The sequence below is a fragment of the Watersipora subatra genome, chromosome 7, assembly GCF_963576615.1.
Source record: "Watersipora subatra chromosome 7, tzWatSuba1.1, whole genome shotgun sequence".
Classification (NCBI taxonomy): domain Eukaryota; kingdom Metazoa; phylum Bryozoa; class Gymnolaemata; order Cheilostomatida; family Watersiporidae; genus Watersipora; species Watersipora subatra.
In genome coordinates this window covers 10315136-10343046 of record NC_088714.1, presented here as the reverse complement: position 1 = coordinate 10343046, position 27911 = coordinate 10315136, and positions in this window count along the sequence as shown.

Below are 27911 nucleotides of genomic sequence, written 5' to 3'. Positions count from 1 at the left end.
CTGGAATAACAGTAGCTCTTCTTATGCTAGAACATTTTCATCTCCCCTTTGAGTGAACTATATTTCTCTACATTGTCCTTTTCTTTGCTGCCTATGTTGGGGTCATTAGTTAATGCTATATCTATTATAGTAGCCATGTTGTTCTCCTTGTCCACCACGACGATATCTGGCTAGTTTGCTAAGATGTGACTGTCAGCTGCACATGTAGAAGTCTCAGAGGAGATAAAGACTATCATTTCCAATGTCCTTTATTGGGGTTTTCTCACAGAACTGTGGTTTATTGAGACCATACTCATTGCAAAAAATTTGCACACGGCACCTGCTGAATAGTTATATTGCTCAGAGTTAGCATGCAAGGCTATCTACTTGCGTTTGCTGATGATATGTTGATTGGTATCAGTGTGTTACATCTGTGCTTAGATTCATCTAATTAGATGCGTTTTATGTTGCTCTGCCATGACTGCCGACTCCGTAATGGCTATACAATCACAACCATATATACATATATGTATGGTAGAAGTCGCCAACCACACACACGTGTACGTGTGCCCCGCACGCGCACATGCACAATTTAACTAATCTATTAACAAAGTAATTGTTTTGATACTAACTTTCAATATACATGTAAAGTAAGTATGTTGATGTTTTTACCAAGGGTGCCTACATTAAATAATTACTATGGAGTTCTACACCCCTTAATACAATATTGTCGCTGTACAAGCCCAACACTTGAACAAATTAATATCATATGGCGAGGGTTCACTGTATAGTATACTAGTTGTACTACCCATCGTTGCCCGAGTAATCAAAGTCCTTGGACAGAAAATGTTCTTGTATTTAACATATAACAACATTAGCCATTCTAATTGTTAGACTACCTATCATGAGAAAAGTGTTTTGTGTAGTTGAAATAAATTAAAAGAGAAAATAAAAACAAATGTGAAGATTTTCAGATTGTACCAAACAACTGTAATTTTCAAACTTCAAATCATGAGAAAAATATGTTGTGCAGGTTAAATACATTTAAAAAAATAAAGCAACTATAAAAAGGTTTAAATGTAAATGTGAAATAACTCGCAAGTACAGTAATAGCTAAATTAATTCTGCTTGCTACGATTACAATAAAAGATGATTCGGTAATGATACAATTAAAATGAACTGAGAAAACAAAATAAAAAACTTAAATATTTTGAATTATTAATAACGATTAGGCTACTTGTTTGATTACTAAGGTTACTGTTCGACCAGAAGCTATCCATCAAATATCTGAATACAACGATACTGGTACATCTTGGCACTGGTACAAATTTACAAATGAGATAAGAGACTGTCTTTGTTTGACCAAATAGAAAGATAATTTTGAGGTTTTTCCTGCAGAAAGAATACAGATATCCGTGTGAAAAGAATTGGCCTTGACCGGGATATTACAATTGAACCTTATGAAGAAAACACAAAAAAACATTGCATTTCATAGAGGTAATAGAACTTATAGAGTTTCGAATAATACGTCATTTAGCCCCTGCATACATTATACGGTATATGATGATGTTTTTGATCGATATGCCTTGTATGGCTCAGTGGTAAAGTGTGTGGATCAAAAAGCATGTGGTTGCATTCGCCGTGAGTTCAATTTTATTGCATCGCAGAATTTTAATTCTAAGACTTTAATAGCTGTAGCTGGACAATACGCACACATACACACACATGCGCGCGCCCGCACGCACACATTAGGCCTGAGAAATACACTAGGCCTGAGAAACACACTAGGCCTGAGAAACGCACTAGACCTAAGAAACACATTAGGCTGAGAAACACACTAGGCCTGAAAAACACACTAGGCCTGAGAAACACACTAGGCCTGAGAAACACTCTAGGCCTGAGAAACACTCTAGGCCTGAGAAACACACTAGGCCTGAGAAACACACTAAGCCTGAAAAACACACTAGGCCTAAGAAACACACTAGGCCTGAGAAACACACTAGACCTGAGAAACACACTAGGCCTGAAAAACACACTAGGCCTGAGAAACACACTTGGCCTGAGAAACACACTAGGCCTGAAAAACACACTAGGCCTGAGAAACACACTAGGCCTAAGAAACACTCTAGGCCTGAGAAACACACTAGGCCTGAGAAACACACTAGGCCTGAGAAACACACTAGGCCTGAAAAACACACTAGGCCTGAGAAACACACTAGGCCTAAGAAACACTCTAGGCCTGAGAAACACACTAGGCCTGAGAAACACACTAGGCCTGAGAAACACACTAGGCCTGAGAGTTATTACTAGACCTATATATATATTAGATTTAATGCTTACATATAATATGTTTTGTTTTAAATTATGTTATTATAATATACCGTACAGGATGAAAATATCCGATGGATATAAAAATTCGCGATTTCGCGAACAGTCAACTCCGCGAATTATTAAATTCCGTGAATAATTAGTTCTATTTTGTATCACAAGGGAGAATAACTACTGCATCAAATTGAAAACTAGTCGCTAGGCTATTTTTTAATATAACTACTAAACGTAGGTGAGTTCCAAAACATTTTTAAAATCAATGCCTAGGCTTTGCGCTAACACCATTGCCAATGCATCACATTTATTTACAAAATTATTCAAGGTGGTCACAAGATAGGCAGAACGGCATCATAGCAAAAATAGCCACTAGGCAGAAGTACTAAACGTAGCCGAGTTCCAAAACTTCTTTAAAATTTTCGCCGGGGTTCGAGTTTTATTGCCATTGCAGCAAACTTTACAAAATTATTCAAGGTTTTTATAAGTAGTTCGGCATGGCTTCATCATCGCAAAAAAGCTCTCCTAGTCTTTATACATTGAAATCAACTCCATCAATCTCGAATACCGAAGTTGAGGACGATCATGATTCTGATCTGGACATTATGGTATGTATTTGATGTGCAGTGCAGATACGTTTTTCCATTATTAACTGCATTAGTTAATTCTTTTGTTTAAAAACTGATCGCTTTCATTAAATACTTCAGCTATTGTTTTTGTACTTCCTTGACACTTGTTAAGATTTTTTTCTTATCTGTGTTTGCTGCAGATTGAGAATAAAACAACCTACTCCGATTACGAAAACTAGAGACAAGTAGTAATATTCATCAAGGCAGGAATATTGGCAGAGAAGCAACCAGTCAACCTAGACCCCTTCATTGACAACAACTCCTTGATATCGCTGCAGCAAACATGATTAAATTATATATTTTATTTCATGTATAGATATATTATAATTTATTACAAACTTGAGTGTACAAATAAAATTTTACAAACGATGAATGGAGTAAATATAAACAGTTTAGTCTATATTGCGGTTGTCTAGAGCAATAAAATTAAACTGATACTTTTGATAAGTGAATACTAGCGTGTAATGGCGCTCTCTGACTAGTTATTTTGGTAATAGCAGCTCTACATCGCTGTCACTGTCTTGGGTAGATGTTAAAGGCGATTCTCTTGGTACTACATGGCTGGTAAGGAAGTTATCATCAGAACTCTCCTCGTAGCTTACTATTGCAAAGTTCTGCCGGCTGGCCAAAGATTTGTGCTCGTAAAGGCGTTTTAGCTCTTTTTTTTAAATCAGATATATTCTCCTCGTAAGTAGCTGCGGTCACTTCTATCTGAATTTCCAGACTTCCCTGAATGATTCGTGATCTTCTAAAAATGACATACACCACCCTGTTGTATAATCGAGATGGTGGGCCGCGGGCTACGCTAATGCCCGAGGTCATGGTAGTTACAGGTAGTTACGAGAGGTCACGGGAAGTACGAGAGGTTACGGGAGTATAAAGGCGTGGGGAGATTGAGAGAGCTTTCTTCTTGGCATCAACCGCATGTGAGTACACATGTTTATATAACATGGCGCAGTTGACGAAGCTCTGATTTTTTTTCTTTTTTTGTTATCATTAACGATAATTTTTCTGGTTGCGGGGTAAGTTTAAACGGTTGAATAGACCCTTTCACGGGCGTGCAGGTGAGGTAACGTGAGGTAGGGTAGTGTTGTGAGGTGTAGTAGCGGTGAAGTAGCGGTGTTGGTGAGGTGTAATTATTTATTACATATTCGGAGGTGGGAGTTACACTAATTATATGAGTGGGGTAGAGTGTATTTGTGGCGAGGGAGATATTGTATCGGGTAGAGATGGAGAGTGGGTTTCCGAAGCTGGTGTTTGGAGAGCACGGTGATGCGTCGTGGGAGAGATTCATAGAGGAGATGAATTTATGTATTGAGAGTGCAGTTGAGAGAAGAGGTTATGAAGGTGAAGGTGGCGATAGAGGCCCTATTATGAGAGGTAGAGGTAGGTTAGTGCCACTATTGAGAGCTATTGGGCACAGTGGTAGAGAAGTATTGAGGGGTGCAGGGTTTGACGTAGATGGCGTAAATTCTACTTATGAAGGGGCAGTGGAGGTTTTACAGGGTTATTATGGTAGACAGGAGAGTATGTTCGTAAACGGGCATAAGTTCCTTACGGCTAGGTAGACACTTGGGGAAAGTGATAGAGAGTTTTTACAGCGGGTAGAGAGTTTGAGCAGATATGCAGAGGTGACTAACGATAATGATAGGGTAAGGTTTGCCCTTATTGTGGCGGATAACGGGTTGAGAGATAGAGAAGTAAGTAGAGAGTTAATGAAGAATGCCAATCTTACTTGGGCGTTATTGCAAGAGGCATTGAGGGCTCGTGAAATGGCCAACAGCTCTGATAGATTTTTGAGAAATGAGGGTAGAAGTACCGAGTTAAAGAGTGAGGTTAAGAGAGAGGTAGCAAAGGTATCAGAGTTTGATAGCCGAGTGCAGTACAGGAGTAATGATAGAGATAGAAGTTATGATTCAGCAGGTAGATCTTCCCCTAGGGGTAGCCCTAGGAGTAGTAGAGAGTATTATGGTAGTGAAGAGCAAGGTACTAGTAGATATGGGACAAGAGGCAGGGAGTATCACAAGGACAGTGAAAGTAGAAAGTATAGAGATAATAGCAGGGAGAGGCATGTCTCTAGATATAGAGCAGGCAGTAGAGAAGGCAGTGAAGGTAGAGTATGCTACAATTGCAAACGTAGTGGGCATGAGATGAGGAGTTGTCCCTCCATTAAATGTTTTTGTTGTGGACAGCGAGGACATGTATCCCGTTATTGTAGGGATAGGAGAGAAGTAGGTTATGACGGGCGAGGTAGTAGTAGGAGGTCAGGAGGTAGTCGAGATAATAGCTACGAGCGGTATGGTAGCAGGGACAGTAGTGGGGAGAGGTACAGGGGCCGAGAAAGCCCCCGCGAAATTAGAGGCCAATTTGGCAGGTACAGAGACAACAGTATGGATAGGTTTGAGGGGGAGAAATATAAGGAGAGGTACCAAGATAGTAGTAAGGGCAGAAGTGTTAGGTTCTCTGGTTCTAGGGATAAGTATGAGGATGACAGGTGACTAGGAAGGAGAATTGTAGAGGTTTTGAAGGTCAATGGGAAGAACGTTGAATTTACGTTTGATACTGGGGCAGAGGTGTCGACTGTAACCGAGGGGACGGCCGAAAGGCTGAACCTACGGCTAGAGGAGCCATCTACTGTTTTGGCGGAAATAGATGGTCGTAAGCTAAGAGTAGTCGGTAAAGCAGGTGTTCAATTGGAAAGTAAATATAGATTTATGGAGACAGAGGTATACGTGGTGAAAGGATTGAGAACAAACTTCTTGGGCATAACTGAGTTAAGGCAGCTTAAATTATTTGCTGTTGTAAACGCGGTATGCGAAAGTAAGTTTGAGGCTGTTAAGGAGTGTAGAAGTATTAAGCCAGTTAAGCCGTTTTTGTCAAGAACCATTATTGCTGGGTCAAGTTATGTTTCAGATGATGTCGAGTTGCAAAACCTGACAAATAAGTCTGACAGAGAGAGCGAAGTTAAGAGAGATCACACAGGTCAAGATTGGTGGACTTGCAAAACCAAGGAAGTGAAGAGTAGCGAATACGTGGAAATTGGTAGCCAACAGGGGACAGCCCAAGGCACCAGAGATGTGCAAGTGTCTATGGGGTGTGATAGAGAACAGAGTCACGATGAGGTAAGGGAAGGTGCTGAGAAAGTAGCTAAACCAGTGTCTGTAATGGAAAAGGTTTGCTCTTTTTTAGCCGAGATATCCAGCAATGGAATGTTAGACAGAGAAGGTCATGAGAAAAATGTAGCGAAGATTGAACGAGAGGAAAGGGAGGTGCGGAGGAAGTCGAAAGAGAAATTAGCTAAGCTGAAAGCCAAACGGGAGGCAGCAGTCATGGAGTTGGAAAATTTCAAGGCATTCAGGGTAGTGGTGCAGGAGTTAGCCGAGGTTCAGAGGAGAGTTGCTAGTAGCAGACCTGCACTGGTTGCAGGTGAGGTCGAGCTAGATAGGTCTGGGCCTATGCCAACTTCCAGCTCTGTGGTGCCATCCCCTGTGCAGCCGGTTACGGCCCAGGTGGAGACCTCCCACAGGAAGCCTGTCGAGCCTGCCTCTTATTGGGGAGAGCGAGGTAAAGACGGAAGAGACGGAGATGAGGTTGAGGAGTCATTACTGACCCAACCAAAAGACTCCGGGCTAGTCAGGGTTGGTGGAAGTAGTGTTGGAGATGTTGGTGGAAGGAGTGTTGGTAGTGACAGTGGTCACGGTAAAAGTATTGGTAGCGGCGGAGGTCAGAGTGATGGAAAAGCCAGTGCAGACTGGCAATAGAGCTGGCAGTAGCGAGAAGAGTACACTGATTTATACAACAGTGAGAGTGGAGGATCAGGAGAGGGAGGATAGTAGTGCGGCCGAGTACGACAGCAGCCCCGGGTTGCTCGGGAGTGATAGTACGCAGGAGGTGTCGATGGAGGAAGACCTGGGTTAAAGCGTAAGGTAAACTTCACCAGCAAGGTGAGTTGATGAATGAGTCCCAATGTATTTCTGGAAGGTTAGTGGCCCATACAAAAAAAAGAAAAGAAAAAGGGCATGTTGTATAATCGAGCTGGTGGGCCGCGGGCTACGCTAATGCCCGAGGTCATGGTAGTTACAGGTAGTTACGAGAGGTCACGGGAAGTAAGAGAGGTTACGGGAAGTACGAGAGGTTACGGGAGTATAAAGGCGTGGGGAAATTGAGAGAGCTTTCTTCTTGGCATCAACCGCATGTGAGTACACACGTTTATATAACACACCCTTGCAATCATTGTTCTTCCGTGTATGATGAAAAATCTCTCACACTAAAACAAATAATGAATTGGTAGGGATGGAAAACATGAATATTGCGTTTTACCGAAGAACCAAAGTAAGATTCAACTAATTTAGTAAATGTGAAAAACTGATTACTTACCACAAATTGTTGGTTCATCAAAGGCCTCCAAATCTGTGAATATTCGTGAAAACCTCTGAACGCAACAAAGAATTTATAGCTTCATACGATCCACCCGTGGTTGTAAGCTAAATAGAAAACGAAACGCGCAATGCGCGCAGCCGCGCATGGGTAAGGTTAACTCTATTGCTAGACGTAATAGAGTTAACTTTTCCTAGAGAGTGGCAGTTTTCAGCCGCGAATAAATTCAACCGCGGATATGCATGAAAAAACAATTTTTGCGAAATATAACTCCGCGAACAAATTCATCCTGTACGGTATTTATATATTATTAGTTATACATGTATATATCATCAAAATATTTCTCAAGGATTTTGTGTCTGTGTTTGTGTGTGTGTTTAGGTATGTCCAGCTATAGCTATTAAAATATTTGAATGAAGAACCTGTATTACAGAGTATTTGAAGTATATTTATATATGGCAAAACAGGTGCTAGTGCTATTAGTGTTTCTAAAATAAAAGCGATATTATAGGAGGAATTTTGAAATGCTAGTACTAAAATCAGTTTTGCAATTAGGTCACTATGTAGATTACTGAAAACCTGTGACTTGAGGGAATTCTTTTCTCTTAGAAAGTTATAGAGTTAAATTGTTTTGCTGCTCTTTTACATGAAATATTTCTTAGGTTTTTTAGAAAACCACATAAGTTTGCCTTAATAATAAAAATTGGGATATTGGTTCTTTTGTAATATTCTAATATAAAAATCATTTGTGTATGGCAGGGCATTGTGACACATTCGAGGCTGACGTCACATAGTTTGGCAAAAAATTTACAATGGTTTTCTCTTTAAAAGAAGCATTACACAATCATAACTATTTTGCAACCGCTTTTTAACTTTTGCTCGATAGAGTAAAAACGTTAGCAGCGGCAAAAAACAGCAGCTCTTACATGTATATAAAAGTTTCAGTACAAAAGGTCATGCCTTATGTTGTATGTGCCGTTGTGCTATTTTTTCAGTCTGAAAACTTGTTAAGCTCAGAGCCATCAAACCCTAAAACTTTAAAAACCATTTAGCACTCATCAACCATTTAATCGTAGTTCCACCATATACAGAACCAAAGAGGTATGTTGACACAAAAGGTTTTTACATGAAAGATTCTTCTGCTGTCGGTTTGTAGTCTTTGTCATATTTCTTAATATAATACTCAATGTGACTTCTTAGTATTTTGATGTGCGTAGCTCATTAGTCTTTTTCATCAAATTTTTTTTACACAGTATACATATGTATTAATTGGATACATTTAGTCTATTTAGGCAGAGAAAGCAGTATTTTTGACCACCGTCAATACCAAGCTTTTGGGCTGGTAAAACTCATCATTATTTGGTACTGATGTTGCTTGTGATGTACTGTCTCATATCTATTTGTCTATGTCTTGTTGTCGTTAAAATCATTCTTTTCATTTTTGTAGATTCTAAAATAGCTTTTCGTGATGGGACCATGTTTATTTTTCTTTTATAGCTGTTGTATATGTTATCTCCATTTAAGTAGGTACAAAGCTGTGAGGGGCCTAACTTTTGGCAGTGTAATTTTTTGCATGTCATTTTGTTATTGTTACATGTGTTTTAGGAAATACCCAAAAGTGTTTTTACTTATATATAATAAAAAACCTGGAAATTCCATTGTCATACAGCCCACGACCAAAGTGATAATAGAAAAAGAAAGGGTACGGCTGGTTGAGAAATGCAATATTAGCAGTCAAATAGCAGTGTAGTGCAATAGCTAAACTTCAATGGCAGCTGCAATGGTAGCTGTAATTTACTGGGTGTTATTATTTTCAACAAACAGCAATAATGAAAGGAAAATATATCTCTCCCTGCAATAGGAGAAGTTCAATATTAAAAGTAAAATGGCAAGCTGCTGTTTAATATATATATATATATATATATATATATATATATATATATATATATATATATATATATATATATATATATATCTATATATATAACCATCTATAACCATATATATAAACCATATATATATATATATATATATATATGCAACCATAGCATTCAAATTCAATATAAAGGAGTTGTGATATTTATCTAGATTTCTGCATTTAAATCTAAAAAATTATGCTGAATTTAAAATTCTAAAGAGATTTTAGCTGGTTGTTATAAAAATAGATGTGTATCTATAAGAAAATGCAGGCCTATTACTTAATTTTGCAGATAATAATTAAAAACTGATCGCTTTCATTAAATACTTCAGCTATTGCTTTTGCACTTCTGCACCACAGCACGTTTTTTCACTTATTAATATGTTTTCTTTTTTGTGTTTACTTCAGATTGAGAATGAAACAACCTACTCCGATTACGAAAACTAGAGACAAGTAGTAACATTCATCAAGGCAGGAATATTGGCAGAGAAGCAACCAGTCAACCTAGACCCACCCCTTCATCAACAACAACTCCTTGATATCGCTGCAATAAACATGATTATATTATATATTTTATTTCGTGTATAGATATATTATAATTTATTACAAACTTGAGTGTACAAATATAATATTTCAAATACAAATCAAATTTTACAAACGATAGAGTAAATATAAACAGTTTCGTCCATATGGCGGTTGTCTAGCAATAAAATTAAACCGGTACTCTTGATAAGCAAATACTAGCGTGTAATGATGCTCTCTGACTAGTTATTTTGGTAATAGCAGCTCTATATTGCTGTCACTGTCTTGGGTAGATGTTAAAGGCAATTCTATCGCTAATGCATGACTGGTAAGGAAGTTATCATCAGAACTTTCCTTGAGGCTTACTATTGCAAAGTTCTGCCGGTTGGCCAAAGATTTATGCTCGTAAAGGCGTTTTTGTGCCTTTTTTAAAACATATATATTCTTCTCACTAGCAGCTGCAGTCACTTCTAATTTCAAGACCTCCATGAATGATTAGTTATTTTTTAAAAATGACATCTACCATCCTTGTAGTCATGGTGCCTCTGTGTATGATGAAAAATCTCTCTCACACTAAAACAAATAACTAAGCGGTAGGATAGAAAAATATAATATTGTGTTTTACTGAAGAACCAAAGTAAAATTTAACTAATTTAGTAAATGTTTTTGAAAAAATTCATTACTTACCACAAATTGTTGGTTCATCAAAGGCCTCAAATTGATGAATATTCGTGAAAACCTCTAGGCGCAGCTAAAAATTTATAGCTTAGCATGATCGACTCGTAGTTGCAAGCTGTGGTGTATACCACGTTTCGGTGTATGCGCACACCAAAACACGCAATTTGCGCATGCGTAAGGTTAACTCTATTGAAAAATGCAATAGAGGTAACTCTTCATAGAGAGTACCAGTTTTCAGCCGCAAATAAATTAGTCTGCGAATATGCATGAAATGGCAATTTTTGCGAAATATAACTCCGCAAATAAATTCATCCTGTACAGTAAGTATCCAAAATGTCAGTCTGATAGAACGGGCAAGAAGAAACAATTACTTTTCAGTACATGTACGTTAATTAAATATTGTCTCGTTATAAATTGTTAAAATGGGAAAAGAAATGTTAGACAAACATCCTCGCCATTTATTTTAATTTCTCTGCTTTGGTCATCAGTTTGAAGACCAAAGTATTCATTATAAGTGTCCAAAATGTTAGAGTCCAGTAGAATCGGCAAAAAAACGATTACTTTTCAGTACTTCAACGTTAATTACAGAAACCTTCAGCAGTTAGACAATGTGATAGACTGGTGAAATGAGCACACTTTTTTTGTGAAATACGCACAACTTAATAGATCTACTCTCTGTCGCATTGCCTTATCGGCGTTTCGTTGGCCGGTCTTAATTTTGAATAAAATAGGCTTGGCAAGTTTTTATATTGATTTTAAGGCCGAAACAATCTGTTTATTTATGCATAATCCAATCAGATGGGTTAGTTTTAGGATATTGTGAGAACCTTTCAAGAACTTGGTAACATATTTAAATTGGTTTGTATGTGTTTTGTATCATAATTATACTTAAACAAATCTACAGAAAAATGGTTAAATTTGTTGAAGAAATTTCAGTACAAGAGTTTGGTAACGGCCGTTAATGAATAGTTTTTTGGAAGTTGTGTGCAGATATGCATTTATCATAAATCTCCAAACCAATCGCTTTGCTCGTATTTGGTCGTGGGATAAATTGCAAAATTAAAAACATTTTTATATTTAAGAAAATTTTTAATTGGAAGTCGGTATCATGTTGTTTTGGATAATAGAATCAATAAGTGTTTGGTTTCATATGCCATAGTTAACCTCTGGTTTAATTTTACATTTACTGGGACATCAAATTTTTTAAACGTCCCTCTAGTTTCAGGAAAGTTGAGGCTGAATGCCAATTTTTGTACTGTCTCCAGTTATATTTGAACGTTTTGCAGCGTCTACATCTACAGGTCCGTTGGGCGTTTTAGTGTTTAGTTCTCCTGTCTGTAATTCGTACTGACTCACTACATGAATGGCTTAAAATTGTAAACACATTTGAAAAAATTACATGTTATCATTGCACTTAACATTGATTTAAGATCTGTTTACCAATGGTAACTAAATACATTGCTGACACAGTGTGTAGATATTTACTGTGGCCACTAAACAATGCGATGTGTTGTTAGATAGATTAATTAACGAGAATTGGCCACAGTCATGTGAAGAAGCCATAGTTTTTTGGTAGATTCATTAGTACATTTGTCTAAATAATATTATGTTTGTTATCAAACATTAGCTATTAAAGATAATATAAATTTTTATGTTCTGTCTTATCCCTAACGTTTCGGTAGCCCTTTGCTATTAAGTGTATTGCTATATTTTACTAAAGACTGCTACACACTAGTAAAGATATTTATATCTAAGTAAAAATATAAGTTATTACCATAGACTAAACTATAGAAAAAAAATTAATAACTGCATTAGACCGTGAAAACCATTATTCAGTAAAACAATTTGGTAAAGATTGACTCCATAATTGGAAAATGAAGTAATTTGTCAAGAAAACACTTCAACATATTTGAGAAACTTTTTAGCTGTGATTGAGAAAATTAATATACTTATATTAAGTTTCTCAAAGCTAGATATATAAATATAAATGTATATATAAATGTAAATGTATATATAAATATATATATATATATAGCAGTATATATATATAAATGTATATATAAATATATATTTATATATATAGTTATTTATATATATACTGTATATTTATATATATATTTATCTAAACATTTACATTTATATATATATTACTAGCTGCATTACCCGTGTTCGGGAACAGATTTACACAAAGCAACAGTTTTATTGAGAGTTGTCTTTCATACTGTAAAACAACTCCAAATATGCAATCTACTGAAATTTTTGTGCTGATCATACTGCATAAACATATGCAGCCGCATATTAATTGGAAAACAGTGGAAATATGCAATGCATTGTACAGCTAGTTTACAATGCATCAGTCTCGAACCACTCCAATCGGAGTTGTCCTAATTTTGTACATGGAACTGATAATGAAATTGGCATTGCTAGGCAAACTGAAGTTCTTCAAACTAGCAGTATTGTGGCAAATTGTGCAGGTTTGAGGTATCATGTTGGGCAAATGAAGGCATGTTTCTAGGGCCTGTCACATATGGGAGTGTTGAATAAGCAAAATGTGCACAGGTGGGAATATTTATTCGTTTTACTATCAAAGGTGTAGATACAAAGATTTCATTAGGATTAAAAAAATCATCTTTTAAGAGTACTAAGGACAAAAAGTACTGAGTACTAATACAGCTAGCTGCCCTAATTTTAGATTTCTTTTCCAATTTTCTATGTATTATATTTTAAGGATATAACAAACAAAATCTATCTTTTTTGGTAAACTCTGATAAATATTGATAATGTTTCATAGATAATGCCAGGTGATAAATCTGTAAAACAAACTCATGTTATAATATATAAATAAAATCGGATTGATGTCTAGTTACACACAAAAACAAGTATTTTTTAATATTGTTTTACATTTTTCATTTGCATCACTCTATTTCGTGTATAACAGTTTGTTTTATTTGTACAGCTCGATTTACATAAATTATTGGTAAACTTCACCAGTTTTTAAACAAATTTATATATAAATGTTGTATATTTTAGTTCCGGGAAAGGTTAAAATTTTGGCTATTACTGAGATATCAGGGCCTGAGGAACTTGGAATTATTATTTTTTTTGCACACTGAAACAATTGAAGTCTCCAGTTCAGTAGTTTCATCTTTAGTGTTGGGCATGAAAGGCCTTAGAACATCTCAGATTTGGGTCCTCTGAAATCCTTCTGTTTTCCTTTGACATTACTGAACCTCTTCATACTGCCATCTTCAATGTTTCATCATTGATTCATTCTTATAGTAGTTCTATTCTTACCTGAATGCTCAGGTTGTTTCCTCATTGTTTCCTTCAAAGCTTCACAATACGTTTGTTTTTATTTATTTACTATAATGATAGCTCAGAAAATATTCGCTGGTTGTGCGAGTCATGGTGCGTTATATGTTGCAGCGTTTTTATTTTATGCAAAAGGTTTTGGCAATGTATTTTTCTTTGTATTAACCTCTCATGATTTGGACCCCTGTTCATTTTCATTTGGCAATTAGATAAGCCACAAAATTATTCTGGCGGCAGGGTTCAACACGCAAAAAGCGGCTGCAGTTTGTAGTCTTATAAATGCGACAAAACTTCAAAAGACTTTTATTCCTTGCAACATCATATAAATTGTAAAAAAAACTTGTTGGTAGTACCAATGACTTCAAAAAACTAACTATCATACACAATTTTTCTAGTTTCTTAGAACTGTAAATTTCGTTGTTGAATTCATCAAAAGTGGTTTATTTATAGAAATAAACCTTTTAGTGAGCAGTAAATTATTTAAATACTATGCTGGAATACTATATATTTGATTTACTATTTGTTTGTCAAACCTTTAGTTCATCTCAATAATCTATTATCTTCATTTATATAAATATATTTCTCAAAGTATTTCCGTGTATTGTGTGTCGTATGTCTGTTTGCATTCCGGCTATAGCTATCATTAGAATAATTGTAGCTGGACAACAATGCTGACACAATGTCATGGATTACCGTTACCAAAAGCCTAACAGCTTATTGGAGTTTTCCATTCGCAATGTGCTAGGCTAATAGCTTGAAAGTTACAGTTGTTTGACAAAGTTTTTAAACGTTTACCGTTGTTTTCATGTTTCTCTTAATTTATTTCAACTACACAAAACACTTCTCTTGTGATATGTAGTTTGAAAGTTAGAATGGTAAATGTTGTTATATGTTAAATACAAATCAATTTTCCTTCCAGACTTTTTAATTACCTAGCAACACAGCTAGGGTAGCACAGCTAGTGCTAGCATATAATTAAGTCTTTAAAATTGTTTGCCAAGCTAAAGCTTTCACTAACAAATGTGAATTATTACAATGCTATTATTCTTACATTTATGGCTTCAGAAATAGTGTTGTAATATTTTTAGGAGCCTGTGATTAATTATGACATTCTATAATCTACACATCCCTACATTCACAATATTAACAATAGACCTGAGATCTGCACAACCAAAACTCAAGTTTCTATTCAAGTTGCTGCTGGAACAGAGACAAAATTTGAAATTAAAGCACATAATATAAACAACTTGATCCCTGACGCTACTGTCATAAAAATAGATAGTCCTTTAACAGATCAAAAGTGCAGTTTTATTAATTTTTCTATTAGCCTTGCTAGATTTGCTTGTTTTCCATTGCAAGAAAAATAATCACTCACTTTGTTTTTAAAAAGATAAAAAATTTTGCAAACGTTAGCTATATGATTGGTTCAAATGGCTTATTAACAAAATTCTCCTTTTAGATTTCACTTTTCATAAAATCTGTCAACATAATTATATTACTTCTTTATGTTACTATGTTTAAATAGTGCCATGCTCTCCTCTCTATCTTTTCACAGAAAGCGGTTTTGTTATTACATTCATTGCAAGCATTACCAACTGACACAGAGAGCGAAATCAGCTATTATAATTGCTATCTATGAAGGTGTAAACTGGTATCCTTTTTGGTTTGTGCGTAAAATTTTATTGACTTATTTTGAACTGCCATTTTAATTCTAAAATCCTAGTTTTTAATCCCCTCTAATTACCATTTTCTTATAGAAGTAGTATTCTAAAACTTATGTAGCCATAAAAATGTGCGATTGGTCTTTAACCTTTGCATTTAAATTATCTCGCGGGCTCATACATTAATGGTTTTTTATCTTAAAAATGGCTTACCATGTCTTCGCAAATGTGCTCTCTTATATATCAAAGATATGCTTTGTTTTGTTACAGGGAACCTAGCCTACAAGTGTCATGTCTTTCAATACAAAACGCATGAAAGGTATTTTGCAGAAAAAGCTGTAGATGGCATCTTGTACGGAAATTGTAGTTTCAGTCACATAAAAAATGAGAGCAGCTGGTGGAGGGTCAATCTGAGAGAAGAAAAATCTGTGGCACTGGTTGAACTTTATAGCAGAATTGATGGATAATGTGAGTTACCCTGATATTTTGGGGTAAATCTAGTTATTATTTACATATGTGATTCAATTAGCTTGGAATCAATTGTATACTAATCTGGCAGCTTTTCTTAGGTTGTGATAGAAAAATTATATTTATCTTGTGAATTTGAACTACATGTACTTATAATTTACTAAATCTATTCAAAGAGATAATATTTTATGGTTCTAATTTTATATATGAGCATTTATTTCTAGGCTAAACGGAGAGATAAGCTGAATGTAATATAATGCCTTGTTCCTGAATTTGATCATTTACCTGTGAAACTCATAACATCTTCATATTGATAAAATAAAATTAATTATCTATTTTTCATAATTGTGGTTCAACTTGGTGTTGTTACATCTTTCTTCTGGTTACCTTCATAGTTAAGAGTTTTGCTTACATGAATTTTACAAACAGAAAAATTAAAAGCATTTTTATCTGCACATATTAAACAAAATTATCCAGATTAGTCTTTTCGTTGCTATAGATTGATTTAGTCCCAAAAATTAGTTCATAGCAATGTTTTTGTTATTTTGAATTTCAAAATTATATTTTTAATTGTACTTGACAACCATGGCAAAAATTTTAAAACTGAATTAACGAAATTTTGGTAATTATTTAGATACTGTAAATATTGCCAACAAAAATTAGAAGTGCAGCAGTAGGTTTTCATATTTTGTAGTTGAAAGGTTTCAACAAATGAATTTGCTCAGTTCAAACAAAAAGGCTCCTGATACCGTACCTACGGGATGCAATAACTTATTGACATTTCCTGGTACTGGTAAATACAACCTTGTAGCAGAGCTTAGTTTCGATTCTAGTAAACTCATCAGACACTTTGGAGTGACTACAGGGCAACAGGAAAATATTATAACTTTGAAAGAAGTTCAAGTCTTTCAGCATCTAAGTAAGTTGTCATGTTGGCAACAAGCATGTTAAAAACAGTTAAAATCTTTTGCAACCAATTTAATATTTTTTTGTCGAAACATACCTAAATATTTTGCAAAGCGTAATATTTGACAAAGGTGTATTTAAATTGTCATGCCATTACTTTTAACCACGCATTCTAGGAAACTATGTTGGTGCTAATTTAATTAGCATGAAAGTTTTCAAATCTGATGCAATATAAAAAACTTCATATGTTGTAAAATTAGCTTGAATGCTTTTTCTCCAATTTTTCTTCCTTCTCATGAGCGTATTCAGAGTTGGACGAGTTATCATTATTCTTATAACTTACAGCATTATTATTATTGCTAATACAAAAAAGTATTCAGTATACAGTATACAGTATTCCCAACATCTGATAAGTAATCCCCCAAAGTTCATCGATCTACAGTTAGTTATACCTCGTTAGCTGTCTATCACTGACTCAATTGGTCATAGCAAAGAGGAAATGACGATAACAAAACAACGTTTCATAAAGTGACACTGAGCTCATCGTAGACTGTATACATAGTTTCAATTGGCTTAATGAAGGCAGATGATTATTTCTTTTGCTTAAATCTAGACACAACCAGATATTTATTTAGTTAATGATTCACTTAACTAAAATGTTTTGTATGAAGCCTATTTAAACAATGCCATGCATTTCTAGCACCAAATGCTTAGCCTAGCCTCGTCATACAGATCTTGGTATAGAAACGTTAAACCTAATAAAAAGTAGTGCTCACTAGAATAATTATACATTTCAAATACTTGTTAAAATATACAGCTGCTAGTAACTATATCGTAAACATTTTAGCTTGCTCAAGTTAAAAATGCTTTTATGTCAACTGAATTGATATGAAAGAAAACTTACATGTTAGTTATATGTAATTTAGCCGTAAGTTCGCCAGCAAACAGTAACTTGTTTGTGCATGTGGTAACTAAAATGCAGTGGTTAACATTTTAAGACGCATAAAAAAATTGTGTGTAGCTCTAATTGACAAAGCAAGCTCATATTTTTAAACTCTCACTTTCTATATAATTTTAGGACACAATCATGCTTTCGGTAAACAAACAGATCAGGCTGATACAATAAACAATAACGAGACTGAGTATGGATCAGGTTTAGCTGTTGATGGAACGTCAACTGGAATGTTTAGCCGCACTATAGAAGCTACCAACAAATGGTGGAAAGTAGACCTTGGTAAAAACATCATCTTGCAGTATGCTAAAATATATGTGAGATCAGGCAAGGCTTGCGGTAGAAATGAGTGTGGTAAGTTTTATAACTATATTGTTTAGTATGATGTTTTGTTAACAGTTACTCTTCAGCATTCTTATCATAAGTCGTGAAGTAAAGCACATAATATATGTGAAATATTTTAGTATATGTGATCATCCCAACGTAAAATTCTACAGTGTGGGTGTGCTGGCAAACTGCAAAGACTGGCCCTTTGTTGCGAACAATGTTTTATTGTCTTTGCGCACACTGCAGCTTTCACATTTTCTTTTCTAGCTAAGGAAATATCCAAAATAAATGACTATGAAGGCTTATAACATCACAAATAGTAGATATTAGTAAATTAGTTTTTGTTAAGGAGGTAATAGGTAATCTTTTTTTAATAATGTTATCTGTTTTTTATTGTATAATTTCACTAAATTTTACCCAAAACATATTGCAGTTTGAAGTCACTACAATTAGGGTTATCGTTGTGATTTTTATTTTTATAGTTTGCATGTTTTTGATTAAGTAACACTTAATCAATGTATTTACAAATTGTTTGGTTTGTTATGAAGTTAAACTTTTGAGCTACAATGATTAGGCCGAATAAATTGGTAAAGATTCATGCGAACAAGCTCCAGCTCAATACAATAGAGATAACGAAGCACTTTCAAATTTACTCTTTGGGCTCTAAGACCAAACAGAAGAGCATCACCTTGTCAACACAAAAATTTATTATTTTGTACATCATTTCAGCTCACACAATATTCTTTTACAAAGGTTTTTTCTGTAATTTTAGTGAACACCTAACTGGTTACTCAACCATTACAGTTGTACGGTGACTGTAGGATATAAATCCCTGCAGGTCTTTACCAACTGACCAAATGTAGCTTTTGTGTAATTTTAGTTTTTTTTAAAATCCCAAAACTTTTATTTCATAAATACACACTGACTTTTTTGCAAGGATCAAAACCATTTTTATTGGAAGTGAATTGAGGTTTATTACTATCAAATTTTAAGGTGCCAAACCATTTTGTTTTCTCTGCGTTATAATAGAATTTTGAGTTTTTTATGAGAATTTTAATGCATACAACCTCCTGATCTTAGGCTAATCGCGGGTACAATGCAAATGTAAAATTACATTCTTTTGTGACTATAAATGATTTTTTTTTATTGTTTTAGCTAACAGATTGAAAAAAGTAACCTATCTTACCATTCACAAAGAGTCTAGTCAGATTCCAAGCGAGGGTGCGGATGGATGGAAAGCTTGTACAGTGTATGTACTTCAATGATTCACTAGGAGCTGAGTTTACAGTTACATGTCAATATGGTAAAACTCCCTACACTAGACAGTCTGCTATTTTAGCTGGACCCAATAAAAGAGTTTATAAAACCTCTTTATACTGCCATCTTCAAAGTTTCATTATAGATTCATTTTATAGTAGTTCTATTCTTACCTGGATGCTCAGATTGTTTTTCTCATTGTTTCCTTAAAAGCTCCACTATACGTTTGTTTTTGTTTATTTACTATAATGATAGCTCAGAAAATATTCTCTGGTTTTGCGAAACATGGTGAGTTATATGTTGCAGTGTTTCGATTTTATTTTATTTGCCAAAAGGTTTTGGCAATGTCTTGATCTTTGTATTAACCTCTCATGATTTGGACCCTTCTTCATTTTCATTTAGCTATTAGATTAGCCACAGAATTATTCTGGCTGCAGGGTTCAACACACAAAAAAGCTGCAGTTTTTAGTTTTATGAATGTGACAATACTTCAAAATACTTTTATTCCTAACAACATCATATAAATTTTAAAAAACTTGTTAGTAGTACTAATGACTTCAAAAAACTAGCTATCGTACGCAATTTTTCTAGCTTCTTAGAATTGTAAATTTCATTGTCTAAAGAAGTGGTTTATTTATATAATTAAACTATTTAGTGAGCAGTAAATTATTAAAATACTTCGCTGGAATACTGTATATTTGATTTATTATATGCTTGTCAAGCCTTTAGTTCATCTCAATCATCTATCATCTACATGTATATATATTTCTCAAAGTATGTCAGTGTGTGGTATGTCATATGTCTGTCTGCTTTCCGGCTATAGCTTTTATTAGAATAGCTGCAGCTGGACAACAATTAGAAGCGTAGCGGCTTACTGGATTTTTCTATTGGCAATGTGCCAGGCTAATATCTTGAAAGTTAAAGTTGTTTGACAAAGTTTTAAAACCTTTCCAGTTGTTTTCATTTTTCTCTTAATTTAATTGAACTACACAAAACACTCTCTCATGATATATAGTTTGAAAGCTAGAACTGCAAATGTTGTCATATGTTAAATACCAATCAATTTTCAGTCCAAAGACTTTTATATTACCTGAGCAACGCCGGGTAGCGCAGCTAGTGCTAGCATTTAATTAAGTCTTTAAAATTATTTGCCAAACTAAAGTTTTCACTAACAAGTTTACTTCATTACAAGGCTATTGTTTTTTCATTCATGGCTCTAGAAATAGTGTTATAATATTTTTAGAAGCCTGTGATTAATAATGATTTTTTCCACTCTACAAATCTATACATTTACAAGATCAATAATGGATCTGAGATGTACTCTAACGGAGCTCAAGTTTCTATTCAAGTGGTTGCTGGAACAGAGACAACATTTGAAATCAAATCACAGAAACTAGTCAACCTGATCTCTGAAGCTACTGTCATAGAAATAATTTTTCCCTTTAGCAGATTAAAAGGGCAGTTTTATTAATTTTTCTATTAGCATTGCTAGATTTGCTTGTTGCCTGTTGCAAGAAAAATAATCACACACTTTGTTTTTAAAAAGTGAAAATTCTTACAAACTTTAGCTATATGATTGGTCCAAAATGGCTTATTAATAGAACTGTCCTTTTAGATTTCACTTTTCATAAAACTCCTCTACACAAATATATTACTTCTTTAAGTTACTATGTTTAAATAGTGCCATGCTCTCCTCTCTATCTTTTCAAAAAGAGTGGTTTTGTTATTACATTCGTTACAAACATGACCGTCTGACACAGAGCTTGAAATCATCAATGCATAATTTGACATCAGTTAACTAGGCAAACAAAATAGTGCAATGCAAGCTGTTCTATCAAAAAGTATGAGTTTGTTAGTCTGAAAAGCAAATTATGTGACTCGGAGAACTTAAAGCGTATAAACTAATAATTACAACTCTTCCAGTCTTTTCGTTGTTGAAAATGAAACAGCAAAGTAGATAATGAACTTGAAACAGAAAACCACTCTGTGTGTCAACCTAGATTGTGCCCATCAGACTTTCATCCTAACCTAAATTTAGCATTTTTCAGAACATAGCAAATCTCTCATGAGGTAATACTTTAGGGATTAAGCCACCGACATCGTTAATAGAAAGCCAAAACTTAGTACAGATATCTCGATTATCTACAGCTTTTTGACCATAACCATATTTTATATCAACATGTCTAGTAGATCTATTAGTTTTGTTGTGATAGGCTACACTATGACAAAATGATTGTTGATGCATATACAGTAGTATTAGTAAGGTCTGAGTGATTAATTCTAAAATATTTTATTTGTTGTCATAGTTATATGCGCTATAGCACTTTATTGAGAAGCTTAAGGTACACAAAATTTATGGTGGAAAGTGTAATAACTGAGCGCGTTACTAGCTTATCAGTCAGCTCGCAGTCATGAATATTATGAATGTTGATCAACGTCACTTGTATATCCTTTATTTATGTATTCTATTATTGGTTAACTTTGTTATGTAAACATCTGATGGAAATTCACGGTGCCTGCCAGAATGTAAACGATTTGTTTGACTAAAGTCACAAGTTTCTCATTTGGGCTAATGACTTGGTTGACTGCAACCAAAAGTGTCCCAGTAGAACACCCACTGAATTTAGCTAATGCTCCAGCTGCTTCAGTAATGTACTCTTGTGTTAATCCAAAAGTGTAGATAAAACTTCCGACAGTTGATTGTTATAAACAAAAGTCAACATAATTTCTGTCACCACTGTGAATTACTTTGTAATACACAGTTAGGGTAGACATAAACTGGCAATTTTTTCTCATTGATTTTTGAAAGGGTCACCTCATTGTGCCGGCTTTTATTTAAGTCATGAGGAGTTTACCCTCTCTCAATAACTGCACCAAGATTGTGGTGTGTTTTATTAACATACAGAAAAGTTTCGCCGAAACTTTAAGTAAATACATGTCTAACTTCTCAAAACTGCATCTCGGAGGTTGATATGATGATCACATATTTAATGGGAACGCTTACATTTATGCCCATGTGGCCTTCTTCCCTAGGTTTGATAAAGACTTTGGGTTGTGAAATATATATATATATATATATATATATATATATATATATATATATATATATATCTACAGATAATGTGCCATCTAAAAATGTGTATTAGAAACAATGTGATGAGTAACCATACCATGCTCTGCAGCATCAGATTGCTGCAAACTCAACAACTGTCAGCATTTTACTGTGAGTCTTGCCTGGTTATGCACTGAGCTTTATAGTGTAGCCCTTAACAACCTGTCAATATTTCCACATATTGAGTCCATCTGATATGTGTCTAATATAAGACACCAATTTATATTTGATAGCGTTACGCTTTTAGATACTTCACCGACTTTTTATGTATTGTGTTTACTCGCAGTTAAAACTCAGACATATGGGCAATCATCCATTCATCTCAATTTGCGCTAGTCTTAGCTTCGAACAGATTAAGAGGCTCTACAATGGCTGCTGATAAATGAATCTACATGAATAACACTTGAGAACTGATCAATATTTAAACCTAACAACAGGTTGATTAAAGCGTATCGATCAAGCATTTTTTAATGAGGAGTCATCTACATGTATCTCTAATGCAGACAGAACTACTGGCACCCACTGTACAGACTGTATGTGTGCATCTAAGATTATGTGTATATGAGTGAATGAATGTGTGTACTTGTGTAAGTATGTATTAGTGTACACGTGCATGGATCTAGGTGTGTACACATGCAAGTGCGCACACCAGTATGCTTTGTTTGCAAGTGTTATATACTGTTTGTTTAGGCCCAGTGGTTCAGTGCATAAAAACCTTAGCATGCACCGCTAGTGGATAAAAAACACTTTTTTTCTCTTTTCCTTAGCCACTGCTCATTTTCTGGATAAGTAGCAAATAATGTAGTCAAAACTGTCATGAATAAACTATAATTGCTTTTTAAGTGCTTTATTTATCTTTGATAAATCACCATCTATGTCTGATGGTAAGTACTTAACAATAATTAGCACTAAATAACATGCAAAATATTTTTAATAAAGTTTAAGCTGCAACAAATTTGCTCCTAATTTTTTGAGAGCTTTAGAAAAGGTTGCTATTTTAGTTTAACACAGGTGACAGCATACAAGTGTCAACAAAATCGAAGCAACCAATGGTAAACTCTTGTGAACTTGTTATAAAAACATATAATCCAGAATATTAGTTGAACATATGTTAATTTTTTTTTTCAAACATTTCAACTTGTAGCGTTAGTCGATGCTTGTCAAAAATTACTATCTCTAGCACCACATTATATTTAACTAGCTGTACTACCCGGCATTGGTCGGGTGATAAAAAAATCTTTGGACGGAAAATAGGTTTGTATTTAACACACAACAAAATTTGTCATACTAACGTTCAAACTACATATCATGATATAAGTGTTTTGTATAATTGAAACTACTTAAAAGATAAAATAAAAACCCTTGTAAAGTTTTCAAACTTTGTAAAAACAACTCTAACTTTTAAAATTGAAATCATGAGAAAAATGTTTCGTGCAGATCGAATAAATTAAAAAATAAATAAAATGACCATGAAAAGGTTTAGATGTAAATTTGAAATAATTAGTAAGTGATAGCTAAATAAAGACAGTTCTGCTTCAATTACAATAAAAGATGATTTGGCAATGATACAATTAATACGAACTGACGAAACAAAATAAGAATCTTTAATATGTAGAATTATTAATTAAAACTCTTGCCTAAAAGTGTGCGTGTATAAAAAGGTTGCTGTTCCACCAGAAGCTATCAATCAAAACTTTGAATAGGACATTACTGGTAGCTCTCCATACCGGTACAAATGAAAAAACGAGATATTGTTTCATATTTGTCTGACTGAACGAAGAGATAATGTCGAGGCTACTCCCATGAAAAAAATATTATTGTCTATGTGAGAAAAATTAACATTGACTACAGATATCGTAATTGAGTCAAACGAAAAATATTTCTTAACAGAGGCATCGTAACGCATGACTACATCGGTAAAATAATCAGCATGCGCTATGGCAATAGCTATAGCCGAAATGACCCACATATCCACATACTATAAAATATATATATACGTATATATATTATAGAGAAATATACATATAAACTAGCTGTGTTACCCGGCGTTGCCTGGGTATTACAAATCAGCTTGTCAAATTTAGAAGTATTGATGGTTGGCTTCTTCTTGCTTTTAGCCTGGCACATTGCCAATGGAAAATTTGCATAAGCCACTAATAAGAGCTACTGCTGAACTATGACTTTAGTCACGACATAAAGCGATAGCCTATATGCTTCTATATAGGAACATGTGTTGCCTAGTGAAAATATCAAGCTCTGTAGCTTAGTTAATAAGGCAGTCAACTGGCGGACAGGTGGTATTGATATCAAAAGTAATCTTTCTACATTACGAATTCTTTATTTCGAGGTTTTAATAGCTACATGTATAGCTGAACACTCATATAATTGTACAAATACACACAAACTTTGACAAATATATACATTAGACTGTAGCTGTAGACAAGCTGTAGACCTAATTCTTTATGGAATTAAAGTTTTGTCTCAGGTTGAAGAAGCTTCAAATTCTGAAAGTTGGATAAAAGTAGATTTGGGTAAAGAACAATCAGTATCACTTGCATAGCTTTACGGCAGAACAGAATCAGAGTGCGAGTAAAACTTACTTTTTCTACATGATGTTGTAGAAACAACCTTTACTATAATAACAGCTGTGTTTGTCTGTTTGTTTGTACAAAGCCGCGGTAAAATCGTGCTGTGCACAGGACTTCACCTCTGACCTTCACTTTTACAAATTGGCAAAGTACAAACAGCTCTATTACTCAAACTCCTTAATACTTTATGGGATACTTATGCCTGTACTAATTGCTCATGACAATCTCTCATGGTGCACAGGGATGCCTAGGGTAACAGTATTAAGTTACAATTTGAGTAAATACTATGCTATCAAAACTTTATGACCATCCAAAAATTAGCGCTTTGGCTTATTTTGGCCTCCTTGCTATAGACATGTAAATCCATGTGATTGTTGCATATTTTACACCCCTGAATGCAAGAGTTACTCTTTATTTTAACAAAATAACGCAAAAGCCTTTTCGTGTCATTTTATAGGAGGGGTGATAGAGTTGTGTCATTATGTTATACATGTATTTGGTAATTTGGTAATTCAGCGACTTTAATTTCAGGGCACCCATTCTTACAAAGATTGTTCAATTCATACTGCAACCGCATCACAAATTAATCCGTTGAAAATTCAATAAGCGACAAGCTAGGCCATATTTTGATTTTTATTAAGGTATGCATTTTCGCATGCATTTTTATTAAAGAAAAATCAGCTGCTTTAATTATTATTAATTATACTTTTTGGAAACTTACTCAATATTTATTATTGCGAGAATCTGAATCTAACAGTGTATGGTTTGTGTTTTATAACAAAATTAGGTAATAGGTCAATTGCTACCAACAATCAATTTTTAAAATGTGAGGTGGTATCATTGGTTGAAACAGCTATATTTAATAAAGTTGACTGAGTAAAAACAAGTCTAAAGTTGCTCAAATTATATTATGTACATATCATTACCACTTGCTGTATTTTAAACCACTCTGCACATATCTGCTTCTGACAAGATATACACTACAATTCTCTGTAGCATAGTAGTAATTAAAGTTTTGTCTCAAATATTGATGCAAGAATATTTGCATGGCAACAGCTGCATGATGTAAACGAGTTTCTTTTTTTATAATTCTTGCGAGTCAATTTTTAACCAACTTGTATGTATCAGTTTTTAAAAAAATATAAACAGAATTTCATTGCAATTTAGTACTGCAAGTAAAATTAGAGGTCTCTGCATGTCTTGAGTGAGTAATTAACATAAGGAGTGATTGTGAATGCTTACATACATTTATGTTGACTGCGTACCAAACCTCTGAATTGAGGGTTTGATAACTATGAAGCCAAAACATAACTTGTATCTCATTTCTTATGTATTTATTTGCACATTATTAAAAAGTTCACAGTTTCAAAATTAAGGCTCCATTGTTTTCCTACCTTTAAAAATGGACTTGTAAACCAGCCACTCATGGTATTGCTTTTGTTGTATTTAGGTATATTTTTATCCAAGGAACGATAGTGAGAGAGGAGTTGCCGAACAATACACAATCTCGGGTATTGACACTGAGCAGTATGGTCAGATGACAGAGATTTCTTTGAGAGTCAAACATGAGAATGTAAGATAGTACTGTTAGTTGCCTTCCATCATATTTTTTGTGTTTTTAAAAATGTATGAGTCCTGAAAGTGAAGTGATTGGAATGAATAGCATGCGAGATAAAAAACTCAATAGTGAAACTGAATCAAAAGATTTAGAAACACGAAATTTTTACGTAGATTTATTAAAAGTCAATACAATTATTTTGTGTGAATACTTTGCATAGTGCAAATCTATGTACCATAAAACACATGCTATCAAATACACATATTCTTTAGATAAAGAAGTGATATATATAAAAAGAAGTTGAAATTATCCAATTAATACTTGCTTAATATATGTATCTAAATCTATTTTATCATGTAAACATGTATTATTTAATCTGTATATGTAACTTTTTACTATACCTACAATCATTACCTGGTGTTGATTTTTTCTATTGTTCTCTGTTTCTTCTGTCTAGACCAACTTATTATCTATATATATATATAAATTTCAGTGTCTGACGTAATTTGATCTGCCAAGCTATAGCTATTAAAATCTTGGAATGAAAAATCTGCATTGCAGAATATTTGATTTCAGAACATCTCTTTCACTAAGCAATAAGCTAACCAATTGAGCTAAAAAAATGAATTGAAGCTTCACCAGGCAATGTGAATGGTTGATTAGGGTAAAACACGCTTAGCAACTCTGAATTATGGTGTGGCGCAACATCATGGAACCTTGCTATCTCCGCTCTTAGTAAGTTTAGCAATACGGGTACTAGCTTGTTCAAATTAGCCATCGGCATTGAGCCAGGCTAATGGCAAGTGGCAGGCAAAGACGTTGCCTGCCACTATTTATAGTTTGTTTCTTTTTAACCCGTACAATGCTGGCCAGTCAGCTAGTTATACTATAAAGTTAATTGTATAGTTATGTATCTTTCCCTCAACCATATCAAATAATTTCTATTGTATGACATCTAAAACCTGATATCTTGATTGACATATTTTCCTTTGATAGAACCTATTGAGATTTCATCTACTTCCACTTTCAATTATCATAGAGTCTACTTCAACTTTGTCATGTCTAATTTAAACCTTACTCTAATGATTGAAACCCAGGTTGATACTCCCGTATTTGTTATTACCGCAATATTAGAAAAGTAGCAAATATACATGTAAATGAAAATTGATAATGAAATAGACAAGATAGTCTACTAACTAATTTACACTATTATTAGGCAACTTAATTTTTCACAAAAATAAGAATACCATTGATTAAGTACTGTCTGTATTTTTACATCTCAGTTACAGTGAGAGTATCATAAAGCCACAATCATACAAACATTTGATAGTTATTCAAACCAAGC